This window comes from Papio anubis, chromosome 19, assembly GCF_008728515.1.
Source record: "Papio anubis isolate 15944 chromosome 19, Panubis1.0, whole genome shotgun sequence".
Classification (NCBI taxonomy): domain Eukaryota; kingdom Metazoa; phylum Chordata; class Mammalia; order Primates; family Cercopithecidae; genus Papio; species Papio anubis.
Window position 1 is genome coordinate 2,937,989 of NC_044994.1, and position 18,597 is coordinate 2,956,585.

The 18,597-nt window shown below is 42.1% G+C and overlaps 1 long non-coding RNA gene across 2 annotated transcripts in view; it reads left to right on the forward strand.

The window, feature by feature from the left end:
- LOC116271448 overlaps window positions 1-18,597 on the forward strand; it is a 49,251-nt gene that overhangs the window by 583 nt on the left and 30,071 nt on the right. The gene's annotated exons all lie outside the window — the stretch shown is intronic.

The following is an 18,597-nucleotide window of genomic DNA, read 5'->3' on the forward strand; positions in this document are numbered from 1 at the left end:
GCACTTAATATGTGCCAGGCACTGTGCTAGACGCGGGAAAATCGGCAGACAAAAACTCCTGCCCTCTTGAAGTCTTGCTTTTTCATTGATGTGAAACTGTGGATCCTGTTTGTAGGGTTAATTGGCCTTATAATTTATTATATCTGAAGTTTCTCTGTATCACAGATAGAATAGTATTCATCTATCTATCCATCCTGCCTTTTGGGTATTAATCGTATGTCAGTCAAGAAACGAAACAGACTTGTAAGCCCTGATTACTGTCCAATAATCCGTGCCCGGCGCAAATAATCGCTCTAATATTTCAAGCCGCGATAAGTGCTCTAAACGGGAAGTTGAGGGATCTAAAGTCGCGTACAGTGGTCTGGTAAAAATAGTAACCAGTAATACAGTTGGCTCCATTCATAATTCATGGTGATTTCAATATCCACATGGATGATTCCTGCAATGCCTATACAGCCTCTCAGCTTCCAATCTCCTGTAATCTTTCCCACAGCAGCGCAGCCACACATTCCTGGTATCACACCATTGACTTTACTCATAACTGTGTGCCCTCCGTAGTGTCAGTTTCAAGCAGCTCACTTTACATTCCCTTTCCATTCCAGCTCATACCTCTTAGTGCCAGTGATTACTTACCTTCATCAGATTCCTCACCTTTCCCTATCCCTCTGCTCTTACACTTCCCTCTTTTCCCAGCATAAATTCAGGTCCCATCATTTTAGTGCATGTACTCTCAACGGCCTTGGCTCCCTCTCCCTCCTTTCTCCCAGCTAGGAAAAACCCCAACTCTCCACCTACTCTGGAACTCCTCTTGAGCAAGTGAATTTGACTGGAAACAACAAACGAGCATGCTAACATGACTCATTTTAATGATCATAAACATCAAGCCGACCTTTGGTGCTGCTGAGCAACGCTCCCACATTTCCGTGGTCAAATCACTCACCCACTCTTTGGAGGGCTGTTCACACCTTCCTTCTCAAAACTCCTACACAATCTCTGCTTGCCTGCCAACTCTCACTTCTCGTCGAACAGAAAATAACAATTTGAAGAGCTCTTGCCTTTGGCCTCACCACACAATCTATTGCCAATCAGTATTTTGCCTTTTCTCTTGTGACAACGGGGGAACTGGCTTTGGGCTTTTTCTCTGTCTATCCTCGCTTTCTCATTTAGTACCCACACACAAGTCCCCTCTTCATTTGGTTGTCTAGCCTGAGCTTCCTTATAGGAAGGCAGCAGAATTTCAAGAGAGTGAACGTGGAAGCTTCAGGTTTCGTAAGGCCTGGATGCCCACTGCACATTACTTCTGCCACGATTGATGAAAACAAGTCATAAGGCAAGTTCAGATTCAAGAGGTAGGAAAATAGAGGAGTGTAAAATACTGTGGCCATGACTTCCAATTCGCCACAACTTTGAGATGACTGATTAAATGTAAAAGGACTGTTACCAGTGGAAAGCCTTATGTTTTCAAGTGAATTTAGATTTATTAACCACCCAATGCTATCACCCTCTAAAACCATTGAAAGTGCCCAGAAAGTTTTCTAAAGGATCTACACCAAAAGCCTATAGCCTCGTCCACATTCTCCCTTATTTATTCATTCATTATTGAATTATTATTTACTGAATGCCCACTCTGCACAAGACATTAAGCCTACACACCTAGGACCCAATTGTCGAGCAAGAGACAATGCCTGCCCTCATTGCATTCGTGATCTATGAGAGGATACAATATTTAACTTAATTTTATTTTGGCATCAACAAAGAAAGAATGGGGGAAAAAAAACCCATGATAGTGACATAGCAGTTATTAAGAAATACTTTTGGCCGGGCGCGGTGGCTCAAGCCTGTAATCCCAGCACTTTGGGAGGCCGAGACGGGCGGATCACAAGGTCAGGAAACCGAGACCATCCTGGCTAACGCGGTGAAATCCTGTCTCTACTAAAAAATACAAAAAACTAGCCGGGCGTGGTGGCGGCGCCTGTAGTCCCAGCTACTCGGGAGGCTGAGGCAGGAGAATGGCGTGAACCCGGGAGGCGGAGCTTGCAGTGAGCTGAGATCCGGCCACTGCACTCCAGCCTGGGCGACAGAGCTAGACTCCATCTCAAAAAAAAAAAAAAAAAAAAAGAAATACTTTTTAGGCAGGTGGTAAGGGTAAAGTTCTCAGTGGAAATTTTCCTGTTATAAGAAATAACCCCTGAACCATTTCTGTTCCAACAGAAAAGGCAGCTTGAAGGGCCAGTCCCGCAAGCTTTGATATGCAAATGTAAGCCATTAGAAACTGGGTTCACTCAACATGGCAGTTCCCGTCATCTCTTCCTTGTCGTCAGGTGTAGCAAGTGTCGTGGCCACCTCCAGATAACACCATGTGTTCAAAACATAACGGTGACCCACATTTGCATATTAAAGGGCTTCCAGCGCAGCAGGGCCAGTTTCTGGGGGGCGGAGGGGAGATGGGTGCCAAAGGTGCCTGGAGTGGGAGTAGTATTGGCAGCCTGGAGCTTGCCTGAGCTCCCAGGCACCTGATGGAGGCTGGCACCTAAAACCTCCACTGAACCCTAGGGCCCCTGGTAACCATTTGCCAGAAACTCTACAAAGTGCTTTAGAAACACTGTTGTTAACCCATCTCACATAGAAGGACTGAAGCTCAGAGAAGCTAAGTAGCTTTCCTAAGGTCACACAGCCAGTAAATGGGAAGATGGGGACTTGAACCCAGACCCATGTGACTCCAAATCTATACTTGGCCCACTATAATGGACCAGAAAATGGTCCTTATTTTGTAATAGTTTAATAACCACTCACGCAACACGTTGCCTAGTTGTATGGACCAATTATTGATTTTCAAATGTTTTTATGGGGAAAAAAGTCAGTTTACTAGTACCTGGTACTTTACACACACCTGCTTTGAAATTTTAATAATAATTGGAAAATGAGAGTTGGAAGTTTATTAGGTTCGACTGAAGTAAGTTTTCAAAGGGCTCGGGAAGGGCCACCCCTAAGAGAAGCGCCAAGCATATTATACTGAGAAATCCGCCTTAGGCACGCATTGGCTGGGGAGAGTCCTGGCCTTCATTCGCTCTCCCGCATAACCTTATGGGTCCCTTCAGTGAACACACGGGGGCGCTACCTGCACGTGCCTTTGCAAGCTGCAAGCCGTCCAAACAAAAGTGGTTAGTTTCTGCCTCTTGGGATTACAGTCAGATTCTGGCAGCATTTCGCATTCATAACTGAACTTTCCACATAAAAGCAATCTCTCTCACTGTTTTGTACACAAAGTGAGGCAGCGTTGTCTGAGTACAGTAATGTTGGAAAGAGATGAAGCATTGTAAATGTTTAACAACACATCTCTGTTAAATCCACTCTAACGAACACAACCGTTTTGATGAATACTATTTTTAAAGAGAGAGAAAAATACAGACCTTCCTTTGCAAGCTATCTTTGAATAAAAGATAAAACCAATGTACTGAATTGGCTTAGTGGAAACCCATCATGTGTTTCATTAGACCACTTGCAGATAGCCCAGTGCCAACCTGTAAATGTTCTCTCTTGGAAACCACACCTCATGGATATACAGCAATCATTTTCTTTAAAGGAGGATATGTTCACACAGTTATATTTTGTACAAATATAAAGTAGGCAAAATTGAGAGAACACAACATAAAACATGACTCATTAATGAAGTTTGTGAATGAGTAATTCCCTCTTTTTGAATGAGTAAAAAAACCCTCTTTTCTCCAGCCCCCAACGTAATCAGAGATGAAAGAAGACAGTTTTAGCTTGGTAAATAAGAAAATAAACAAGCGCTTGAAATGGATAAGTTTTTTCTTTTAAATTTGTTTTTGCAAAGGGTTTTTCTTCCCTGAAAAACAAAATACTAAAATAGCTCATTCACAAACTTCATTAATGAATGTTTAAAAATAACATATCTTCCAAATTAGAAATTCCTCAAGAAGTGCACATGTTGAAGCTGCCAGGAATAAAGAGCTGTGGACTGGATTTATGCTATTCATTCTTTAGGCATTCTTTCAACAAGTATGTGTGGAATGGCTTCTCCATGCAGGCACTGTTCTAGGCTCTGGGAGACAGCCGGAAAGCAGCAGGGATTCACAGAGGTGACATTCTGGCAGGGGGCATATGGGTGGGGTTGTGGAGTCCAGTAGGAAACTGGCTAAGGCGGTGTAGACACAGTGCTAGAGGGGATCAACACTCAGGAAAACAAAGCAGGATGTGGGAATGGGACAGGGCACCTGTGATTGTGGGGTAGGTTTCCTCACCGGGTAGGTGACAATGAAGTGAAGTTCTGAAGGAGTGGTGGCCTGAGACCTGGGATATCTGGACAAAGATGGTTACTGATAGAGAAGGAATAGCAAATTTGTGCTGCAGAGTGCGCGGGTGCCTGACCCCACATTCCAGGGAAGAGTGGGGAGGTGACGAGGTTGCAGGAGCCAAGGGTGACTTGGCTAGAAAAGTAGCACATGACTCCCTTTGTGAAGACTGGATTAAAATTATGCAATGGTTGCGTTAAGTTTGCAGATCTTCAGGGACACATCTCTTGCAGCTTCCCTCTACTTGTGTAATTAGAAATGAATAAATGTTAATAAGGAAGTTGAAAAGGCTCTAATGGTCTAGGACATTATATAAAGCTTACTGGAACATGAAGTTCTCAAAGTGTACTAGGATTGCAAAAGCAGCTACAGGACTCTGATTTTCCAGATTCCTGTGGAGCTGAGGAGGGGGAATCACAGCACAATAGCAGGACACATGGCAAAGGAACATGGAGCTGTGTGCTAGCAGGTGCACAGCAGGGTCATGGCCACGGTTGTTCAGTGGGGCCACCAGATAACAGATGAACACTGCAGCCATCTCACATGTGACTGCCCTCACCCTTCATTTCCTATCCCCCACTGCGTGGAGCTCTTGGGCCACGGTTACGGCCGGAGGAGGCTGTGGATTCAGAAACGCAGTTGTGGATAAGGAAAGGTTTAGCACTGCCCACAAATGAAAAGCGACCTTCCAGATTTAGAGAAAAGGAAAAAAGCACACAAAACAAAATAAAAACCCTCTTTTCTCCAACCCCCAATGTAATCAGAGATGAAAGAAGACAGTTTTAGCCTGGTAAATAAGAAAATAAACAAGCGCTTGAAATGGATAAGTTTTTTCTTTTAAATTTGTTTTTGCAAAGGGTTTTTCTTCCCTGAAAAACAAAATACTAAAATAGCAAGTTGTGTTTTCATTTGTAAATCCTTCTCAAGAGGAAATCTAATAATAACAAGGGTTTCCATTGGATTCCAGCTTATTTCATAATGTAAATATATATCTATCCTCTGGGGGAAAGAATCCTTCCCCGGGCCAGGTATTTCTCATTTAAATTTGTGATTTTATTCACTTCCATTTTTTCCTCTTCCTTTACCTTGAACAGCCTCTGAAATTGAAGAGAAGTGTTCAATTCTACAGCTTATTAGATGGGGCCTCTTCATTCAGTGATGCAAAGTTTAAAAAGAACGTGGACCATGACTTGCTAAGTTTTGTTCCACATCCAATCAGAAGAGTAGCTTGTGGCTCAAAAAGTCTTATCTTAGAAGATCAAGCGTCCGCATTTTAAGAGGGCGGGGCTGTATATTGGAAAGAGAAACGGATTAGAGTCAGTCATACTTTCAAACCTTGGCAGTATTTCTTACGTTACTTAAAGACATATATTTTCTGGCTTCTTTGAGCTTCAGTTTATTCTCCTATAAAATAGGAAGAATAATAATGTGGTGGATTAAAAATGGCAGCCAAATCGCTGACCCTCCTCCCATTGAGAGGGGGACTCTGTCCTCTCCTTTTAAATGCAGGTGGGTTTTCTGACTGCTTGGACTGAAAGAACAAGGATGTGATACTGTGCCACTCTCAGGGCCCAATCTTCAAAGCATGGGCAGCTCCCACTTCCCATCTCCCATGACATGAACTGGCTTTTGAAACCCTGAACAGTGCAACTCCCTTGAGGCTGCCATGATGTGAGGAAGCTCAAGCCACCCCGGTAGAGGTCTATGAGTGGAGAAAGGCAGTGGCCAGCTGCCCCTCCTCTCCTAGCGGCAGCCATGAGAGCCGTCCTAGCCGTCCAACCGTGAAGCCGAGTACAGCTGCTCTGACTGTGCCCTGTCCAAATTTTCCATCCACACCATCAGGAGATACAATAATATTGTTTTAACCCACTGAGCTTTGAGATGGCTTGTTAAGCAGCAATAGGTAAACATACTAAATGCTTATGCTGTGGAGTTACTGTCAGTTTTACAAATAATACCTCCAAAGCGCCTACACAGAATGGACACAGAGGGAACAGTCAGTAACTAGGAGCCATCATTCGTACCGTTGTTCTCATCATCTTCCCACGAGAGTGTTTATTAGAAATGTGATCAGAGAATCCTTTCTGAGCTCATGGAAGGCATTGAAATCCCTCACAGCTGACTTGCATGGGAGTACGTGGGCTTTGGGATGGCAAATCCTTCCCAGCCCAAGCCAGTCAGGTGCAGGAGAGCCACTAAAAGCCTGCTACTGCCGGCACTGCCATTAAACATGTGTCCTCTCAGCAAACGAGACGTGCCTTCCCTGCATTCCAGAAACATCGCAGCCCCACATTGTTCTGGTATATTTTCCTCTCCTGTGAATCTCCCTGATTACCTAAACTCAGTAGGCGACTAAGCACAATTGGGTTTACAGAAGGCAAGGTGACCTAAGAGGGCTTTGAATATAGCTGTTGATGTCCAGACTGCACGGAGAGCTCGCCAGCCAGGTTGAGGGCCTTTCAAGCACTTATCGTCCCCCTACTCCCAAGCGACCTTCTTTTTGGGGCACAGGTATTTAGGAGACACTTCTAATGATGACTGTAGACATCTTGGGACCACTGAGACATTGGTAATGTTAGGAAGTAAGGTACTTTCAATGGAGCGAACTTGAAGGATTCAGAATCCCGAGATTCCTTAACCTCTCCTGCTCAGGTCCACTGCTCCCCATCCTGGCTGCCATCAACACCTTCTCTTGCCCGGCCTGCTGGACAACCTGCTCTTACTGATTAGTCGTTCTCTCCCCAACATTCTATTCAGTGCATCCTCTCCTCTGCAGCACAGTCTTCTTAAAGCACCAGTGTCACAGTGCAGTCACGCACCTCTTTGTTTTAGTCCTTCTTGACTAATGGGAGAAAAAATATACCAATTCGAGAAGCCTAGGTTCCCAACCCCTGTGTGCCGCCCCTCACTTCTCTGACTGATGGCTCAGGGGTTAACTCTTTGGGAGGAGTGAGGGACAAAAGCCAGGATGACATGGCCCACAGCCGATGGAAGCAGCCAAGGCCAGCTTGGAGGGGAGGGGAGGACCTTCTGCTTAAAGATTTTTTCTGTTTCTTACAGTCAGCCTCTGGATCTAAACCGGGACTCCTAGGATCAGTCCGAGGTACCAGAACCAGGACAAATAACTTGGAATGAGGTGCTTTTTCCCATCAGTTCTTTGAAACTGTTTGGGTTAAAAAAAAAGAGATGTAACTGAAAGCAAAAAGTCACGAGGCAAAACGAGGGAGGGAAGAGGCTTCCAGTTAAGACTCATGTGTTCCTCAGCCACGCTGGGACCAGGTGCTCAGCTCTTTGCTGATGCTTTCAGCTATCTCTGTCGCCTAAGGAGAACAGCTTAGGAGCCGTCAGAACCTGCTCGAGTTCCATTTAGAAGCCAAGTGCCCACTTTCCTGCTGTGCCCCATGTTGTTTTCCTGTGGCCAGTTTCTCCTGTCTCACTCCTGAAGTTCAGGTTTTCAGCTTCTCCTTTCCATCCTCATCTCCAGCATCCCCATGGGAACCTTCCCAGACAGGTTTCTGTCGCTGATCCGAAGTGCAGGCCCCAGCTCGCTGCTGCCCCCGCTCCGGCCTTGTTGCCTGTGGAAGGGCATTCTCTGCATGGCTTCTTGTTGCCCTGGGCTGGCATTCTGCCCCCCATCCCATATCGTTCTCAGAACAGAACCACAAGTGAGTTGAAAACTTCCATCCTGTGAGTTATGTAAAAGCCACACGAGTAGCCACACAGACACATGGGACCATGACGAGGATGTAGCATTTGCAGATAATTCCAGGAAGAGTTTCTACCTTAACAATGACTTGCTTTACCTTCCTCTATTCCTGAGCTTCAGTGCTGATCCTACAGGTGAAGAGAGAAAGGTCCTCCTCTCGTGGTGCAGGCTGAGGACAGAACAGCAATGCGCCTGAACACGTCTGTCTCCAAGCCATCCCCAAGATTCTGTTTCAGTCATTCTTTGAGCTGTGGCCTTTACCACTGTAGAACTTCAGTTTTATGGTGTTGATCTTTAAATCCAAGATGGAACCGGTAATTTAGATAAGCATTGACCAGCAGATGACTTCCAGTTTAGACTACAACATATGTCTTTGATATTCAAACAGGCTTCCAAATCAATGCTCTTACTGAATTATAATTTTTTACATCTCGTTTATATGAATTCATGAAAACAGCAGAACTTAGCAACCTTAACCTGTCCTTTATCCATGTTTCAAGACTCTTGGGTTGTGTGGGAAGGTGTTACCGTGAACGTGCTCCTCCACCCCACACCTTGGGCTGGCTTCCCTATCAGGTGGGCCAAGTTCAGCTCCCAGAGACCAGTTTGAGGCCCTGGCCAGCCTAAGTAAGGTTCCAGGAGTTGGTGGGGGGGGGGGGGTCTGTCTGTCTTTTGATTCTCACAGTAGCAAGAGCATGGACTGCCTTACTGTTCAGACATTGAACAGGAAAAATATAAACCTTTCCACTTGTTGCTGGGACTCTCTGTGTGTAATTTTCCCAGAAAGATTCTTTTTTTCCTGCATCCTGAGTAAAGCCTTCTCTTTCTGATTCTTAGGTAAGCATCGGACTGGTTTTGCACAGAATATCATTCACAATGAACTTTGCTCCTGTGGTTTTACATGTGGAATTAGTGTAACATTTATACTAGAACAAAAGTTTCTATGTTTTATACAGAATATGTTTAGGTGATTCACAAGAGTTTTTGAAGCTGAAGTTATGCTCATTTTACTCCCAGAGCTATGATGAAATCTGTTTACTCTCTGTTCACATTTTGTAATATTCCAAAACTTTGAATTCTGTGTAGAGCGGTTTTTTTAATGAGGCGAGGCTGTAAGGCTGGTAGGGGACCCAGATGGCACACGCAGTGTTTGCTTGCTCATCAGAACATGTTTTGCCAAAAGTGTTCCATGTGCAAGGCACTGAGATCTGCCAAGGGCACCAGCAAGGACAAGTCAGAAACAGTCCCTTCCCTTGAGGAGCTCACTTTCACAGCAAAAGAGACAGATAGTAAATCACAATTTTAGAAATTACAAATACAGAAAGTGTTGCCAAGGAGACTAAACCTCGCTGCTCCAAGGGGTGAGGTGTGGGGGTGCGTGGGGAGGCCTGAACATGAGGCATCCCAACAGCTCAGGGAAAGCTGGGGGTAATAGTCTTTTTCTCTTCTTTGTCTTTCTTTCTTTCTTTCTTTCTTTCTTTCTTTCTTTCTTTCTTTCTTTCTTTCTTTCTTTCTTTCTTTCTCTTTCTCTCTTTCTCTCTCTTTCTTTCTTTCCTTCCTTCCCTTCCTTCTTTCTCTCTCTATATTTCCCCTCCCTCCCTCCCTCCCTCCCTCCCTTCCTTCCTTCCTTCCTTCCTTCCTTCCTTCCTTCCTTCCTTCCTTCCTTCCTTCCTTCCTTTTTTCTTTTCTTTTGGTTTGAGACAGAGTTTTGCTCTGTCACCCAGGCTGGAGTGCAGTAGCATAATCATAGCTCACTGCACCTTCAACCTCCTGGGCTCAAGTGATCCTCCCACCTCAGCCTCTTGAGTAGCTGGGACAACAAGAGTGTGCCACCATGCCTGGCTAAGTTTTAATTTTTTAGGTAGAGTCAGGGTCTCATTATGTTGTCAAAGCTGGCCTCAAACTCCTGGGCTCTAGCAATCCTCCCGCCTCAGCTTCCCAATGTGCTGGGATGACAGGTGTGAGCTACAGCGCATGGCCAAGGATGACAATCTGAGGAAAGACTCATCAGTGGAGAATGAGCTTCCAAGAGCCTGGGACCCTGTTGTCTGAGAGCGCCACTTGCAGTTAAGGTGTGAGGGTGTGGATGCCAATCTAATAGCAACTAGCACAGCACTTTCTGCAAACGTGGCACTCACTGTAGTATCCGTCAGCTGAATAAGTGATGCTTCCTTGACATGTTACAGGGTGCATCCCGAGCCTGAAGACTGGGGGCAACAGGCTGAAGACTGATGATATGAGATTTGGGAGGAAAGATATATTCAATTAACTCTGGTATTTTTCACATTTGGAGGTTCGGATTTTTAAAAATGAAGATTTAGGGTTGACTCTTGCATTGTAAGCAATTCCAGGGAAGGGTCAAATGCCTCTTAAAATGACACTTATTATAAAAGAAAAGAAAGAAGCAGTGCTCATCTGGCTGTGGCTTGATTGCCTCCAGTAAGGAAATCAGCCTCAGCCAGGCTGGCAGGGCGCTGAGGAGCAGTGGAGGACGCTCCTCCCATCCATTCATGGGGCTGCACGTCTCCTTTGGTGGTGAGCAAGGAAAAAGCCCCCATGAACCCCGGATGCTAGTGTGTAGGGCAAAGACGACCCAGAGGGCATACCCACCCCACCCCCACACACCGCACACAGAGACACACACACCACACACACATACACACACACACACACGGAGTCCCATGGGGACACACACAGAGACACTCATATATACCACACAGACACACACATCACACAGGCACATATATACTCACACATACATAGAGACACACAGACACTCACACACGAATACAGACACAGATTCTCACACACACATACACACACACCCATCTTAGGAAGAGCAGGAAATTATTTCCCAGAGAAGAAGCTGCCTTGGATTGAGGACTTAAGAAATCCCTCTGCCAGAGGATAGGAAGAAGGGAACAGGGAGAACTCAGAAGAGAGGGCAGCATCTGTAGGCTCGCATCTGGAAGGCCATCCCTTCCCGGGCAGCACAAGGAGATCTGTGACTGAGGGAAATAAGAATTCTTAGCTGTGCGCTTCCGATGCTGAGATCCTCTGGACTCCGGGCGAAGCCTTGCCATTGAGGTCTGCTGTCACTGGTCAGGAGTAGACTGGCTGGGCAGGAGGGACCCTGGAAAAAGTGACTCCTCACTCCCAGCCATTGTGTGAGAGAGCTGTCATGAAGGTGAGAGACACAGCCATGATTAACTTCAGAGGAGACAGAGACCTATGAGGCTGGGCACGTGGAGACCCTCTGAGGATGAAGATGCTCATGGCCACCCCTCCCCCAACAAAAGTCTATCCAAGAACATCCTTGCACACATTTTGTAAAGCAAGGACCCTTCCACATGGAGGTTACGCAATAAGTGGTATTGCTGTGAAGAAGGAGAGCAATTGAGAGTTTTAAACTTGGATAGTTTTAACAAAAACCATCACATCAAATATTCAGCAGCACATACTCCACGTGCAGACTGTACCCTCTGGACATTTATTGACACCTATTAACAGCATACCTTAATTACGTGAAAGCTCTGGGAACAGACAGTTAAGCCTCTTTGATGGGAATGAGACCTCGAGTTTATGACTTGCGTAACTAGGAGACTTGCTTCATCAATCTGCCTTTCATTAGCACATAATAACATCTCATTTTTATGGGAAGTTCCTTCAGTTAATTTTCTTAATTAGGTTTAACTGAAGGATGAAAGTAAAATCTTGCTACACAAAGTCCTGGTAAGGAAGACCACTGTGCTTAATGCAGTAATTCAAACATAAAAGCCACATACATCAAAGGTACACACAAATAAGAGAATTATGTTTTCTAAAGATCCTTGGAGCAGTGAAGACTAATTTCAGATGGACCCAGGGTTGTAAATTTAACTGAAAAAGTCCATGCTTGGATGGAATGTGGGGCAGACCTAGGGTATGTAGCATTGGTATCCTTAATCCATGTTCTAAAAGATCCACCAGCGTCTGTATTCCTAACTGGAATGAGTGTACCATGCTGAGCAATAAACAAGTGAATTCCTCTGTGTTTAATAAATTTCCCACAAATGAGAAATCTCTCCCTGCTGTCAGAAACAACTGTGCTTTTTCGTAAGCAATTAACTTGTTCAAGTCATATGAAATTTTAAGCCACATTACCACTTTAGCATCTAGAAAGGCTGACATTAAATATGGCTCACCTACAGCTAGGGTTTAAGATTTGACAGCATATCCTAAGTATTCCAAGGCCACATCTGGATTGTTCTTGTTTTCATAGCCCTACATTCTGGTTGTCCAGATGCACTCAGCTATTTTTATATTTTATTTGGTCTTCTTGAATTGTAGGTATTTCCGTAAGCTGCCTTGAATCATTTTTGGAATAAAGTGGGATATAAATAAGTAAATAAAGAAATGATGATTGCAAATTAAAGAACTCAAACAATTTAACCATACAATATAAACGAATGCAATAAGATCAAAGTCAAGAATATAAATCAACCATTCAAAAGCACAAACAGTAAAGCACTGAGATAATCAAAATATAAGTTGACAGCCCACTTCTCTGCTCTAAATACAACCACTTGCTATCAGACCAAAGTGATGTTCCCCACTTTATCTTTCCCTGAAGAAATGTCCAACTCTCAAAGCTTCTTGGTCTCTCGTGGAAATAAAACTCAGCAGTCCTAGCTTCAACAGCTCTCTTGACATGCACTAATGTCTTGCCATGCAGACTAATCTGGTTCTTCCATTGCAATTAAGTATCTTCTGTGAGCTTTGATAAGCACTGAATCTGTCAAAGGTAAAATATTTCAGCAAGTATCTTCATACAGTATCTGCTATTTTGTGAATTACATATGATGCATGCCTTAGATGCCAAAGACAGAGGTAAAGTTGACATTGCACTGGGATAGCTTCCAGATAGATGCAACAAGTAAATATAAATTATTTATTTCTGAAAAGCTTTCAATCTTTGCAAGTTTTTATACTAATGACTTATTGAATCTTTGCATTTCTACATCATGTAACATAAAAGAGATAACTCTGGCTTCCAAATCTTTGAGGACATCAATTCTAAAATGAATGTAAATCTTATTTTAAAAACTGTAATTTATCTATTCCACCAGAATTGGTCCAGGATAGGGGAAGTAGTGGTACTAATATTATTTTTGTTGATTCATCTACATCTCTTTTATTCAGCATTTTCATAGAAATGTTAATTTGTCAAACTGGAGCTTGACCAAAGGAACAAGAATGGAGTGGTGACTTAAAGCAATGGTGTCCAAGTGTTATCGGGAAAGAAATTACAAGTCTTCCAAAATGGAATGAAAAGCTTTGGAGATCTGAGTAATGTCTCTGGAAGTGTCCAAGCTGACACCGAAAATTCTCTATCAGTTACATCACTGAGGGGATCACAGCATTGTGTGTGGAGTAGAACTAGATTTGTTTCCAAGGTTTCTTTGAGTGTAAAAGTCCTGTTTGTTGCAACATATTTGCAGTTCTTAAATAGTGGATGGGCTTAGCCTCGTTGATCAATGTACTTAACGGCGGCCATGTAAAAATTAGTGAAAAACTACCAAAATATGTGTTTGAATTTAGAATAATTGACTTAAGTCATACCATCTAGGATTAGCTAACCTGCTATCTATCTTAGTCTGTTCTGTTTTGCTATACAGCAATACCTGAGACTGTGCAATTTATAAAGAGAAAAGGTTTATTTGGCTCACCAGTCTGCTGGCTGGAAGACTGGGCATCTGGTGAGGGCCTCAGGCTGCTTCCAGTCATAGTGGAATGTGAAGGGGAGCTGGCATGTGCAGAGATCACATACTGAGAGAGGAAGAAAGAGAGAGGAGGGAGGTGCCAGGTTCTTTTTAACAACAAGCTCTCATGGGAACTAATAGAGTGAGCGATCCATCCCCATGGCCTGGACACCTCCTATTAGGCCCCACCTCCAACACTAGGGATCCAGTTCCCACATTAGATTTGGTAACATCCAGGCCATAGCACCTTCACATTCCATTGTGTCTTTGCATGACTCCCAGGAAAAAAGCAGTTAGGTCATGTAATTTGTACAAAGAACAATGCTGGGACTTCACAGACATTATAGGAATAAGTGGAATAGCTATTTTTGTACTTGTTTAAGATGTTGGTATGTGCAGCAAAATTTTACATGAGAGTTGCTTTTATTATACCATAGTGCCTGGTGATAACGTTGTAGATCCAGAGTTCGTGGGGCAAGGTTGTAAAGTCACAGATCCCCCACAGGTGTCAAAAATAACCTGCCAATTATAAAGAGCCAAGTTCCCATTCCTGAAAGTTGTTCTGGAGTCTTTTCTGAGAGATGGAACACAGTGAAACAGTATTGGTATGCAGCTTTGTGTTTGCAAATGGTATTATTTTAAAGAAACCGATTATAAAATGTATTAGAAAAGAGAAAAGCTTGAGCTTTTAAAACAGTCAATAAATATGAAGATTTTATTTTGAGGTAATCAAAGATTTTAAAAAATATGGAGTAGGCCATACTTCAGTGCCCATTATAAAAATGTGTTTTAAAATTTTGGTTTTAACATTTAGCAAGGCCTTGTGCTTTCAGCCCATGATAGATTTTGCATCAGAGATATTTTCTGGGATCAGCAAAATGTGTGTTATTAATTACAAAACAGGAATAACAATTCTAGACAAGTTTAGGTCAAAACATTATTATGTGATTGAAAATAGAATCGGGAACTCCAAACTAACTCCCTTCACTAAAGCAATGATTATGCAAGCAAAAGTTGTTACAATTAGCTTTTTCATATCTCTGGAATTTAATTTAAAAACTTACAACAATAAGGAGAATGATTAAATAAGGAAGAAACTGCTGAAATTTGGGAAGAGATTGTGGTAGCATTTCAACATACCTGTCCATGGTTCTTTGTTCCAGAGCATGGCAGTAGCCATAAATATAGGACCTGTGTTCATGGTGCAGCTTGCTGGTACTAGATAGAGCAGTGTGGACTTGTTCTTGGAGAACTGTGTAAGTGGATGTTGATCTGCCTGGTGGCTCCCTGAAGGATTGGTCCATGGAGCTAAACTTTGTTTTGCCCACCATAGAGTTTTCTCAGAGCTGAGTGGCTTTCCAGGCAGTGTTTGTCAAATGCATTTAAAGGTAAATATACTAGAAGCAGCCCCTAAAGGGCAGGCAGCAGGCAAGCCAAAAAAATCTGGGAAGGAAGGAGTTGGGGAAAGAGATACACAAGGGAACAAAGGTTTTGAAAAGCTCTCCTGCATACCAAGGAAACTAGAAGATTATACTCATGCCCAGGACCAGAACTATGTTCATAAAAGACCAGAAAGGACCCTAAGCTTTTATCTCTGGCTGCTTCTATGCTCTGTGCAAGCAGGAAATGAGGGCTAAGGCAGAGTTGTAAGCAGTCTGGCTAAACATGAAATGAGTTCCCTCAATAGAAGTCAATCTGAAAACCCACGAGTTTTTGTTTGTTTGTTTGTTTGTTTGAAGTTGGGGGTTGGTGGTTTTTTTTTCCTCTAGGCACTTAGGGAAATCTGTAGCTAACAGCTAAGCTAACAGAACAGACACTTCATGACCATGTGTGATGAAGAATGCAGTCTTTACAAAAATAGTTTGGAAAATGTCACTAAACAAACCACTCCAATCCATAAGACGCAGCAACAACAAACCCTGGGCAGGGGTAAAAATCTGATTTCCAGAATTATGACATAATATTTGATATATAAATATTTGAAATACCTAATTTGCAACAAAAATTATGAGGCATGCTAAGAAATAAGAAAATAGGGCCGGCCCAGTCACAAGAAAAAAGGAAATGAATGAAAACTGTCCCCAAGGAAAGCCAGACATCGAACTTGCTAGACAAAGACTTTGAATCAGTTGTCTTAAGTATGCTCAAAGACATAAAGGAAATGAGGAGAATAATATCTCACCAAATAGAGACTATCAATAAAGAGATAGAAATAAGAAATTAAATCAAGTGGAATTAGCAATCCTGGAGCTGAAAAATACAGTAAGTAAAACAGAAAATTCCCTAGGTCATTCAACAGCATATTTGAAATGGCAGAATAAAAAAATCAGTGTTCTTTAAAATTTTTTTTTTGTTTTTGTTTTTGAATAAACATAGAAATTAAGAGAAAAAAAATCAGTGTTCTTGAAGATCTATCAGTTAGAATTATCCAGTCTGAGGAGCAGAAGGAAAAAAGAATGAAGAAAAATAAAGAGAACCTAAGAGACATGAGACACATACCAACATACTAATGTATACATAATGAAAGTCCCAGAAGGGCCAGGCACAGTGGCTCATGCCTGTAATCCTAGCACTTTGAGAGGCCAAGTTGGGCAGATCACCTGAGGTCAGGAGTTTAAGACCAGCCTGGCCAACATGGCGAAACCTCATCTCTACTAAAAGTACAAAAATTAGCCAGGCATGGTGTAATCCCAGCTACTCGGAAGACTGAGGCAGGAGAATTGCCTGAACCCGGGAGAAAGAGGTTGCAGTGAGCCAAGATCATGCCACTGCACTCTAGCCTGGGTGACAAGAGCAAAACTCTGTCAAAAAAAAAAAAAAAAAAAAAAAAAAAAGGAAAAAAGAAAAAAGTCCCAGAAGGGGAGAAGAAGTAGGTAAAGTCAGAAACAATATTTGAAGGGAGAATAACGAAAGGGAGCAGAAAGAATATTTGAATAATGGCCCCAGACTTCCTGAATATAATGAAAGACATGAACCTACATATCCAGCAAACTCATTGAACTCTAAGTAAAAGAAACTCGAAGAGATTCACACTGAGACATTATTACATGTTGAAAGCCAGAGACAAAGAGAAAATCTTTAAAGTAGCAATATCAAAGTGACTAGTCACAAACAAGGGATCATCAATTAGTTTATAAACTTATTCCTCATTAGATACTATGAAGGTCAGAAGGCAGTTGGATGGCATTTTTAAAGTGCTGAAAGAAAAAAAAAACTGTCAACCAAAAATTATAAATTGGCAAAACGAAGGAGAAATTAAGACATCCCTCAGTAAACAAGGCTAAGAGAGTTCAATACTAGTAGACCACCTGCCCTACAAGAAATGCTAACACAAGGCCTTCAAGCTGAAATGAAAGAACACGAGACAGTAACTGGAAACAACATGAAGAACTAAAGAGCACCAGTAAAGTTAACTACCTAGGTAAATATTAAATCCAGTATTATTATTATTTTAATTTGCAATGCCTCATTTTTCATATATGATTTTAAAAACAAATGCATAAAACAATAATTATAAATCTGCATAGGCTCACAATATATAAAGATGTAATTTGTGACAATAACAACATGAGGGGGCAAATGGAGCAATATAGATTCAGAGTTTTTGTATACTATTGAAGCTAAATTGAATATTAATTGAAACTAGATTGTTACAAATTTAAAATGTTAATTGTAAACCTCAGGATAACCACTAAGAAAAAAAATACAGAAATAATAATGAGAAGGAAATCCAAATAGTACACTATAAAAAATCAGTTAAACACAAAAGAAGGCAGTAATGGGAGAATTTAGGAATTCTTTAAAAAGACATATAGAAAACAAATTTTTAAATGGCAAAATAAATTTCTTTCTTATTAGTAATCACTTTTAAAGTAAATGAATCACACTTTCTAATTAATAGTCCAAAATTCACATAATGGATAAAGAAATATGCTCCAACTGTATCCTATCTATAAGCTACTCACTTTAGATATAAAGACACAAATAAGTTTAAAGTAAAAGGTTAGAAAAAGACATTCCAAGAAAATACTAACCAAAAGAGAGCTGCAGTGTCCATTCTATACTAATATAAGACAAAATAGACTTTAAATAAAAGATGTTAAAAGAGACAATGAAGAACATTATATAGTGATAAAAGGTCAATCCATAAAGAAGATGTCATAATCATTAACGTATAGGCACACAACAGAGGTTCTAAATATCTGATGCCAACATTGACAGAATGGAAGGGAGAAATGGACAGTTCTAGGATAATAGTTGGAGATTTCAATACCCCACTTTCAATAATGGATAGAACAACTAGACAGAAGATCAGTAAAAAGATACACAACTTCAACAACACTATAAACCAACTAGATCTAACAGACGTGTATAGAACTTTCCATCCAACAACAGCAAAATATACACTCTCAGGTACAAATGAAACATTCTTTGAGATAACAATACAGGCCGGGCATGGTGGCTCAAGCCTGTAATCCCAGCACTTTGGGAGGCCGAGACGGGCGGATCACGAGGTCAGGAGATCGAGACCATCCTGGCTAACACAGTGAAACCCCGTCTCTACTAAAAATACAAAAACTTAGCCGGGCAAGGTGGCGGGCGCCTGTAGTCCCAGCTACTCGGGAGGCTGAGGCACGAGAATGGCGTAAGCCCGGGAGGTGGAGCTTGCAGTGAGCTGAGATCCGGCCACTGCACTCCAGCCTGGGTGACAGAGCAAGACTCCGTCTCAAAAACAAACAAACAAACAAACAAACAAAAAAAAACACAATACATTAGGCCACAAACAAATCTCAGTAAATTTTAAATGACCTAAATCATACAAAGTACATTCTCT